The following is an 11,571-nucleotide window of genomic DNA, read 5'->3' on the forward strand; positions in this document are numbered from 1 at the left end:
CAGATCTCTCCTTATCCTATGCCTGTCAAAGGTTTCAGGAGGCTTCTATTCCCAGGAGTAGAAAAGGATGAGGAAACCAAACCAGGAAAGATATAACAAGGTCATTGACATTGAAGAGAGTTAAGACAGACCAGAGAGAAGCATATGTGTAAATAAATTAAGAGTTTGGAAAGCAGGTTGTCTGGGGAGGTTCCCTAGAATGTAGTGAAGTGTAGTGCTGAGAGGCAGGTAGGACAAGGCTCAATAGCATGTGAATCCAGGAGGCTCTAATAATTGGAGAGCTATAAAATAGATCAAATCAAAGCAATAAAGTTAGAGCCAAGGAGAGAAGCTGTTGCTGTAGCCAGTGGAGATGCAGTAGGAAACCCATTAGTAGAAAGTACCTGAATGTAATCCGCTTTGAAGTGCTGAAAAGCAGAATATTAAAAATAATAATAATAATAATATAAAACTGACTAGCTGAAAAGGAGCCAGGGTACCAAAATGTAGCCTGAGGATATCATATGGCTATAGTAAATGGTCATGCTGGTGCCATAAATAGGATAAGAACATAAGAAATTGCCATGCTGGGTCAGACCAAGGGTCCATCAAGTCCAGCATCCTGTTTCCAATAGAGGCCAAACCAGGCCACAAGAACCTAGCAATTACTTAAACTCTAAGAAGATCCCATGCTACTGATGCAATTAATAGCAGTGACTATTCCCTAAGGGGGTAATTTTCAAAAGGCTTTATATGTGTAAATTTAGCTACTATTATAGCAATTTTCAAAAGCTATTTACCCTCGTAAAGTTAACTTATGCGAGTAAATACTATGGACAATTCAATGGCATATATTGTAGCAATTTTCAAAGGCCCACTTACACGGGTAAAGTGCATTTACACTTGTAAAACCCATTTTTAAGCAAGTAAATGGTTTTGAAAATCAAGCCCATAGTAAAATTGATTAATAGCAGATAATGGACTTCTCCTCCAAGAACTTATCCAAACCTTTTTTGAACCCAGTTATTCTAACTGCACTAACCACATCCTCTGGCAACAAATTCCAGAGCTTAATTGTGCGTTGAGTGAAAAAGCATTTTCTCCGATTAGTCTTAAATGTGCTACTTGCTAACTTCCTGGAATGCCCCCTAGTCCTTCTATTATTTAAAAGTGTAAATAACTGATTCAGATCTACTCATTCAAGACCTCTCATGATCTTAAAGACCTTTATCATATCCCCCCTCAGCCATCTCTTCTCCAAGCTGAAAAGTCCTAACCTCTTCAGTCTTTCATCATAGGGAAGGTGTTCCATCCCCTTTATCATTTTGGTTGCCATTCTCTGTACCTTCTCCATCGCAACGATAACATTTTTGAGATACGGTGACCAGAACTGTACACAGTATTCAAGATGTGGTCTCACCATGGAGCGATACAGAGGCATTATGACATTTTCCATTTTATTAACCATTCCCTTCCTAATAATTCCTAACATTGTGTTTGCTTTTTTGACTGTTGCAGCACACTGAGCCGACGATTTTAAAGTATTAACCACTATGATGCCTAGATCTTTTTCCTGGGTGGTAGCTCCTAATATGGAACCTAACATTGTGTAACTACAGCAAGGGTATTTTTTCCCTGTATGCAATTTGCACTTGTCCACATTAAATTTCATCTGCCATTTGGATGCCCAATATTCCAGTCTCACAAGGACCTCCTGCAATGTATCACAATCCACTTGTGATTTAACTACTCTGAATAATTTTGTATCATCTGCAAATTTGATAACCTCACTCATCGTATTTCTTTCCAGATCATTTATATATATATTGAAAAGCACTGGTCCAAGTACAGATCCTGAGGCACTCCACTGTTTACCCTTTTCCACTGAGAAAATTGACCATTTATTCCTACTCTCTGCTTTCTGTCTTTTAACCAGTTTGTAATCCATGAAAGGACATTGCCTCCTATCCCATGACTTTTTAGTTTTCTTAGAAGCCTCTCATGAAGGACTTTGTCTAACGCCTTCTGAAAATCCAAATACACTACATCTACCGGCTCGCCTTTATTCACATGTTTATTAACCCCTTCAAAAAAATGAAGGTTTGTTAGGCAAGACTTCGCTTGGGTAAATCCATGTTGACTGTGTTCCATTAAACCATGTCTTTCTATATGCTCTATGATTTTGATATTGTGAATAGTTTCCACTATTTTTCCTGGCTCTGAAGTCAGGCTCACTGGATCGGATCACCCCTGGAGCCCTTTTTAAATATTGGGGTTACATTGGCCACCCTCCAGTCTTCAGGTACAATGGATGATATTAATGATAGGTTTGAGTTCCTTCAGTACCCTAGGATGCATACCATCCAATCCAGGTGATTTGCTACTCTTTAGTTTTTCAATCTGGCCTTCTACATCTTCCATGTTCACAGTGATTTGGTTCAGTTCGTCTGACTCATCACCCCTGAAAACCATCTCCGGAACAGGTGTCTCCCCAACATCCTCATTAGTAAACACGTAAGCAAAGAATTCATTTTGTCTCTCTGCAATGGCCTTATCTTCCCTAAGAGCTGTTGGGATGTGTTAACTCTCCTGTTTCATTAATATCCTTCAAGGATACATTTCTCCGAACCATGCACTGCTGAGTAACTGTTGGCTTTCCCCCTTGTTCTAGTTTAAAAGCTGCTCTATCTCCTTTTTGAAAGTTAGTGCCAGCAGCTTGGTTCCACTCTATGAGAGTTTACCACTACACCAGAGAGACTTGGAGAAGCAAGTAACCCCAGACATACTGAAGAGCTAATTCTTTTCAAAAATCCAGCATGCCTAGAAACGATTCATGTAGAGGAGAAGAGAACAAGAAACTTTGTAAAAAGAATCTTTTTAAAACATGGGATTAAGTTGGTAAAGTTCTTTGGATATCAGTTAGGGCAATGCCATCTATACATCTTCGATTCACCCCACAAAGAAGGTATGCCAATTAATATCTAGGAACAAAAAGCTCCAGTACTCTGATATTACAGATATTATCCTGTAGAGCCATGTCAGATTTCAGTCTTTTCTATTTTTTTATGTGCATTTGTCTCAAGGAGGAGTGTCATAAAATGGTCTTTTGGCTTGATTTTAGGATTCTTCAAGGACAGATCAACATTAAGGAGTGCTTTATGTTTTGAGGGCCAATATCGCTTAATTTTCTAAAAGTTAGGAAAAAATCTGTCCTACTACATCTTTCAGGTTCACAGTGATTTGCTTCAGTTTATCTGACTCCTCACCCTTTAAAACCATCTCTGCTACTAGTATCTCCCCAACATCCTCATTAGTAAACACAGATGCAAAGAGTTGATTTAGTCTTTGTGTAATGGCCTAAGGCCTTACCTTCCCTAGGAGCCCCTTTAAGCCCTCAGTCATTTAACGGTTCAACCGACTCCCTTGCAGGTTTCTTGCTTTGGATATATTTTGAAAAGTTTTGATTATGAGTTTCTGCCTCTACGGCCAACTTCATTTCAAATTCTCTTTTCCCCTGTCTAATCAATGTTTTACGCTTAACTTGACAATGCTTATTCTTCTTTAAATTTTCTTCAGATGGATCTTTCTTCCAATTTTTGAAGGATGTTTTTTTGGCTAAAATAGCCTCTTTCACCTAACCTTTTAACCACGTCAGTAATCGATTTGACTTCCTTCCACCTTTTTTAATGCGTGGAATACATCTGGACTGCGCATCTAGGATTGTATTCTTAAACAATGTCCATGACTGTTGAAAAGTTCTTTGCAGCTGCACCTTTCAGTTTGTTTCTAACCATTTTCCTCATTTTATCAAATTTTCCCTTTTGAAAATTTAGTGTTAGAGCTGCAGATTTACTTATTGTCCCCCTTGCAGTTATTAGTAAAATTTCATCATGTTATGATCACTATTGCCAAGTGGCCACACCAAATCCTGTGTCCAACTAAGAATTAAATCTAAAATAGGTCCTCTCTCATTGGTTCCTGAATCAATTATTCCATGAAGCAGTCGTTTATTGCATCAAGTAACCTTAAATCTCTAACATGTCCTGATGTTATATTTACCCAGTCAATATTGGAGTAATTGAAAAATTGCATTATTTCTGCTCTGCCAAATTAGTTAGCTTCCCTGATTTCTCTTAGCATTCCTTCATCTGTATCTCCATTTTCTCCAGGTGGATGAAAGTATACTCCTATCTCTATACTTTTACCCTACACACATTGGATTTCTACCCATACAGATTCTACTGAGCATTTAGTCTCTTGTACATCTTTTCCTGTTGGTCTCTATACCATCCTGGGCATAAAGTGCCACATCCCCACCCAGTTGATTCTCCCTATCATTGCGATAGAATTTGAACCCTGATATAGCACTGTTCGATTGGTTATCCTCCTTCCACCAGGTCTCTGTGATGCCAATTATGTCAATCTCATTTACTGTGATATACTCAAACTCTCCATTCTTACTTCTTAGACTTCTGGCATTGGTATACAGACATTTCAAAGTGTGTTTTTTGTTTGTATTAACCACCTGCTTTTCAGTTGATAGGGCTATTTGGAAATCTTTAGCTCAAGTGATTTTTTTTACATCTAAGTACATGGAATACATATGCTTTAATTGGAACCTCTCTGTTGGGATGCCTTAAGTAGGTCAAATGGTCTTCCCAAGTTTGTTGCTCACAAAACAAATCATTGTGGAAAAGCCTTACTGCAACTAGCCAAAAATGTAGGTCATAAACTTCATCAATGATTACAGTTTCTCATTTCATATCCCACTACTCAGGATAATCACATTTCATAGATCCAGAAATCCTGGATGATTCCTGAGCACAATTACCATGTAATACAAGAAATAGTGTAGGGGTTATAAAGGAAAAAGCGAACAATCGAGTTGGTCACTGGATTCCAACAGGCTACTTGCTTTAAAGACAGTTCACTATGGAAACGCATTGGTGCATTGGTTCCTACACATGTTCAATGATTCTAATTTCTCAATTTATATTCCACTTTTCAGTGGAAATTCATTTCATACCATTTTCTGAAGTTCTGGATGTGATCTGAGCATAATACTCAACTCCCTCATGGAAAATTTTATGGGTTTTAAAGGATATGGTAAAAATACTTGTTTGGTCATGCAGTTCCATCGGGCTCCATGCTTACAAGACAATTCACTATGGAAAAGTCTTGGTGCCATTTGACAATGGTTTAACTCCAAAATCTAGTTAAAGATAATTTTTCAATATATGACCTACTCCTTAGGACACTCTCAATTCATTTCTGGTCCAGAACTTCTGGTTCACTCCTGAGCACAAGTCTCAAAACATACAAGAAAAAATGTAATGGTTTTTAGGGATACAGCAACCATACTCAAGGATCAGGTTGTTCTCTAATGCAGTTCATTTTAAAAAGAATTCAGGCTAATAAAGCATTGTTGCAGTTTTGCAATGCATGAATGCCCACAAGGTGCCTACAAATATAATTTCTAGTCATACCATTTCTACTATATCCATTTCAATTGGTTCCAGGTCCAGAAGATATAAATGTGTTCTTAAAAAAAATCTCAAATGACACAAGGAAAATTTCTTTATATCATCTCCCAATCCTCAAGACAATTTCATTAATTACCAGGTTCAGAAAGTCTGGAGGGGTCCTCAGCAGAACTCTAAACTTGCAGAACAAACACTCTAAGATTCGAGGGTTCCAACAGACTCCTTGTTTTCTAGTCATTTTACTATGGTAAAGTAATGGTTCAGCTCGCCAATGGCAGAGGTTACAGACTTGGTCAGCAATTGAAATTTCTCCATTCATATTCTAATAATTGTTAAATTTCAATTCATTCCAAGTTTGGATTTTCTTCAGGAATCCTGATTACAATTTTCAATTTAAAATAGAAACAGTGTAGTAGTTAAGGGACAAAAGAAATTACATGGATAACAAGAAAATGATGGCAGCTGAAGACGAAAGGTACAGCAAGTCTGGCCAAGTTTCTTTCTATCAAGACAATTCACGGTGGAAAAGCTTTGGTTGATTAGCGGTTTTTAATTTCTTAGTTCATATCTCATGCCTTATTTCAATTTTAATTTCTACCTAGTCTGGATGTAATAGGTGAGTCCTGGTCACACACAAGTAAATGTGTACAGGTTTTTAATGGATAAATGAAACACCCTCATTAAGTCAAGAGGTACCACTAGGCTCCTTGTTTTTAAGACAATTAACTGTGGAAAAGTCTTGATACAGCTATTGAACAGTTAAAATCGCAATGATTATTATTTCTCTTTCATATACCACTGCTTAAGTCTCAACTGGTGCAATAAAAAGTGTAGGGGTTATGTGGGTAAAGAAAACACACATATTGGGACACATAGTAATATACACAATGATTGTGGATAAATATCAAAGGTCAACCATCTGCCCATTCTGTGTGCTCTAAAGAAAATTCATAGCAGAAATGCCTTGGTGCACCTTGCCAATGTTTTAATTCCCATACTGCCTCAATGATTATAGTTTTTCTCATTTCATATGCCAGTGCTCAGGATAATCTCATTTCATAATAGATCCAGTATTCTTGGATGAGTCCTGAGAAGAAATGTCATATTTCACAGGAAAAAGTTTAAGGGTTTTATGAAAAAAGCATACATACTAGATGAGTCCCATGGTCAATTTTAAAACATAGCAAATAAAGACCAGGGTCCAAAAAAACTGCCCAAGTTTCTTGATTGAAAACAATCACTACGGAAAAGCCTTTATTGATCAGTTAGTAAATGTTTTAATTCCCACTCCTTGTCAATGATTATAACCTTTCAATTCATATCCCAGGCTTCAGCTCAATTTTAACTCATACCCGGCCTGGAAGTTCTGGATGATTACTGTTCACAAATCAAAATTTACGCAAGGAAAAATGTAGAAATAATTGAATCAAACTCATTGTGTCAAGAGTTTCCAGTAGGTTGCTTGAATTTAAGGCAATCCATTGTGGAAAAGCCCTGAACAGCTAGCCAATAGTTCATGTCCCAGACTTGGTCAATGATTAATTTTTCTCATGTTATATCCCACTTCTCTGCATAATCTAATTTCAGAGCAGATGCAGAATTCTTGGATGAGTCCTGAGCAAAAATCCCATATTAGACAAGGAAATATGTACGGTTTATAAGGGAAAAATCAAACAAATGGACTGGGTCACAGGGTTCCACCATTCTACTTACTTTAAAGACAGTTACCTATGAATACACCTTGGCTCATTTTGTCAATGGTTTAATTCCTACACTTGTACAATGATTCTAATTTCTCAATTTATATCCCACTCTTCAGTGGAAATTCATTTCATACCATTTCCTGAAGTTCTGGATGAGCTTTCAGCATAAAACTCAACTCACCAGGCTCTATGCTTTCAAGACAATTCACTATGGCAAAGCCTTGGTGCCATTTGCCAATGGTTTAACTCCAAAACCTAGTTAAAAATTGTCATTATTCAATATGTGACCTTCTCCATAGGACAATCTCAATTTACATCTGGTACAGAAGATCTGGATTAGTCCTGAGCACAATTTCAAAACATACAAGAAAACAGGTTATGCCTTTTAGGGACACAGCAACCATAGTCACGGATGAAGTTGTTTCAAAATTCTGCTCATTTTAAAAAGAATTCAGGCTAATAAAGCATTGTGGCAGTAATACAATGGATGAAGGACCAGACGTTGCCCACAAATATGATTTCTCAATTCATATCATATTCACTATATCCATTTCAATTGTTTCCAGGTCCAGAAGTTATAAATGAGTCCTTATCAAAAATCTCAAATGGCAGAAGGAAAATTTCTAAAATCATCTCCCAATCCTCAAGACAGATTACTTATTATATTCAGAAAGTCTGGAGGAGTCCTGAGCAGAAATCTACACTTGTACAAGGAAAAGAACAGGAGTTTAAAGGGATAATTCAAACACTCTAAGATTCTAGGGTTCCAACAGGTCCTTGTTTTCTAGACATTTCATTATGGAAAATTAATGGTTCAGCTTGCCAATGGTAGAGCTTACAGACTTGGTCAACAATTGAAATTTCTTCATTCATATTCTAATTATCAGTTATATTTCAATTCATTCCAGGTCTGGATGTTCTGGAAGAATCCTGATTACAATTTTCAAATTAAAATAGAAACAGTGTAGGGGTTAAGGGACAAAAGAAACAAATTACATGGGTATTAAGAAAGTGATGTCAGCTAAAGACAAAAGGTACACCAAGTCTGGCCAAGACAATTCATTGTGGTAATACCTTGGTTGATTAGCGAATGGTTGAAGTCCCAACCCTTGTCAATGTTTTTAATTTCTTAGTTCATATCTAATGCCTTATTTCAATCTTACTTTATACCTCATCTGGATATAATAGGTGAGTCCTGATCACACACAAGTAAATGTGTAGGGGTTTTAAGGGACAAATGAAACACTCTCTTTGAGTCAGGAGGTTCCACTAAGTCACTTGTTTTTAAGACAATTATCTGTGGAAAAACCTTGGTACAGCTATTGATTGGTTTAACTCCCAGAATTGTTCAATGATTATAATTTCTCATTTTATTTACCACTGCTTAGGATAAACTTAAATTATAATAGGTCCAGGCTTCTGGATGAGTCCAGATCACAAATCTCAACTAGAACAATTTTAATTGTCAGGTTATGAGGGTAAAAAAACAAACACATTGGGTCACATGGTAACATATAAAATGACGATAGTTAAAGAACAATTTGCCCAGGCTCAGTGCACTCAAGGAAATTCATAGTGGAAAAGTGAAAGTGCAGTCAGACAGTGGTTTAAGTTCCAGATCTGTTCATAGGAAAATAAGAACATAAGAAATTGGCCTGAGTCAGACGAAGGGTACATCTAGCCCAGCATCCTGTTTCCAACAGACACCACACCAGGCCAAAAGAACCTGGCAGGTACCCAAACATTAATAAGATCCCATGCTACTGATGTCATTAATAGCAGAGGCCATTCCCTAAGTCCACTTTATTAATAGCAATGGATTTCTCCTCCAAGAACTTATCCGAACCTTTTTTAAACCCAGCTACACTAATTGCACTAACCACATCCACTCACAACAAATTCCAGAGCTTAGTTGTGCATTGAGTGAGAAGGAATTTTTTCCATTTAAACTTAAATGTGCTACTTGAAAACTTATGTAGTGCCCCCTAGTCCTTCTATAATCTGAAAGTGTAAATAGCCAATTCACATCTACTTGTTTAAGACCTCTTCACATGATGTTAAAGACCTCTATCATATCCCCCCTCAGCCGTCTCTTTTCTAATCTGAACAGCCCTAACCTCTTCAGCCTTTCCTCATAGGGGAGCTGTTCCATCGCCTTTATCATTTTGGTCCCCCTTCTGTGTTGCTTCTCTATCACAACTATATCTTTTTTAGATGTGACAACGAGAATTGTACACAGTATTCAAGGTGCAGTCTCACCAAGGAGCAATACAGAGGCATTATGAAGTTTTGTTCACCATTCCCTTCCTTATAATTCCTGTTTGCTTTTTTGACTGCTGCAGCACACTGAGCCGGCAATTTCCAAGTATTATCCACTAAGATGCCTAGATCTTTTTCCTGGGTGGTAGATCCTAATATGGAACCTAACATCGTGTAACTACAGCAAAGGTTATTTTTCCCTTTATGTAACACCTTGCACTTGTCCACATTAAATTTCATCTTCCTTTTTGATGTCCAATCTTCCAGTCCCACAATGTCCTCCTGAAATGTTTCACAATCCGTTTGTGATTTAACTACTCTGAATAATTTTATATCATCTGCAAATTTAATAAACTCACCCGTATTTATTTCCAGATCATTTATAAATAAAAATTTAAAAGCACTGGTTCAAGTACAGATCTCTGAGGCAGTCCACTGTTTACCCTTTTCCACTGAGAAAATTGACCACTTAATCCTGCTCTGTGTTTCCTGTCTTTTAACGAGATTGTAATCCATGAAAGGACATCGCCTCCTAGCCCATGACATTTTAGTTTTCTTAGAAGCCTCTCATGAGGGACTTTGTCATATGTCTTCTGAAAATCCAAAAACACTACATTTACCTTTTCACCTTTATTCACATGCTAAATAACCCCTTCAAAAAATGAAGCAGATTTTTGAGGCAAGACTTCCCTTGTTTAAATCCATGTTTACTGTGTTCCATTGAACCATTCTACCTATATGCTTTGTACTTTTGATTTTTAGAATAGTTTCTACTATATTTCCTGGCACTAAAGTCAGGTTCACTTTTCTATAGTTTTCCATATCTCCCTTGGAGCCCTTTTTAAATATTGCGGTTATATTGGGTACTCTCTAGTTTTCAGGTACAATGGATGATTTAAATGATAGCTTACAAATTTTAACTTATAGACCTGAAATTTCGTTTTTTAGTTCCTTCAGAACCCTAGGATGCATACCATCCGTGATTTGCTACTCTTTAGTTTGTCAATCTGTCCTACTACAACTTTCAGGTTCACAGTGATTTGGTTCAGTTTATCTGATTCATCACCTTGTAAAACCATCTCTGCAACTATCTCCCCATTATCCTCATTAGTAAACACAGAAGCAAAGAGTTAATTTAGTCTTTGTGTAATGGCCTTATCTTCCCTAGAAGCCCCTTTAACCCCTCGATCATCTAATGGTACAACCAATTCCCTCACAGGTCGATTACTTCGGATATATATTTAAAAGTTTTTATTATGAGTTTCTGCCTCTACGGCCAACTTCATTTCAAATTCTCTTTTCACCTGTCTAATCAATGTTTGATGCTTAACTTCACAATGCTTATTCTTTTTTAAATTTTCTTCAGATGAATCCTTCTTCCAATTTTTGAAGGATGTGTTTTTGGCTAAACTAGCCTCTTTCACTTAACCTTTTAACCATGTCGGTAATCGATTTGACTTCCTTCCACCTTTTTTAATGCATGGGATACATCTGGACTGCGCGTCTAGGATTGTATTCTTAAACAATGTCCATGCCTGTTGAAAACTTCTTTGCAGCTGCACATTTCAGTTTTTTTCTAACCATTTTCCTCTTTCATCAAAGTTTAGTGTTAGAGCTGAATATTTACTTCTTGTCCCCTTTCCAGTTATTAGTTGAAATTTGGTCATATTATGATCACTGTTGCCAAGTGGCCCCACCACCTTTACCTCTCTCACCAAGTCCTGTATTCCACTAAGAATTCAATCTAAAATAGCTCCCTTTCTTGTTGGTTCCTTAACCTTGAAGCAGTCATTTATTACATCCTGGAACTTTATGTCTCTAGCAAGTCCTGATGTTACATTTACCCACTCAATATTGGGGTAATTGAAATCTCCCATTATTATTGCACTGCCAAATTGGTTAGCTTTCCTGATTTCTCTTAGCATTTCATCATCACCATTTTGTCCAGGTGGACGGTAGTATACTCCTATCACTACACTCTTACCCAACACACATGGGATTGCTACCCATATAGATTCTACTGAGCATTTAGTCTCTTGTATGATCTTTATCCTGTTGGACTCTATACCCTCCTGGACATAAAGTGCCACACCCCCACCAAGTTGATCATCCCTATCATTGCGATATAATTTGTACCCTGATATAGC

This window comes from Rhinatrema bivittatum, chromosome 1 (genome assembly GCF_901001135.1).
Source record: "Rhinatrema bivittatum chromosome 1, aRhiBiv1.1, whole genome shotgun sequence".
Taxonomy (NCBI): Eukaryota; Metazoa; Chordata; class Amphibia; order Gymnophiona; family Rhinatrematidae; genus Rhinatrema; species Rhinatrema bivittatum.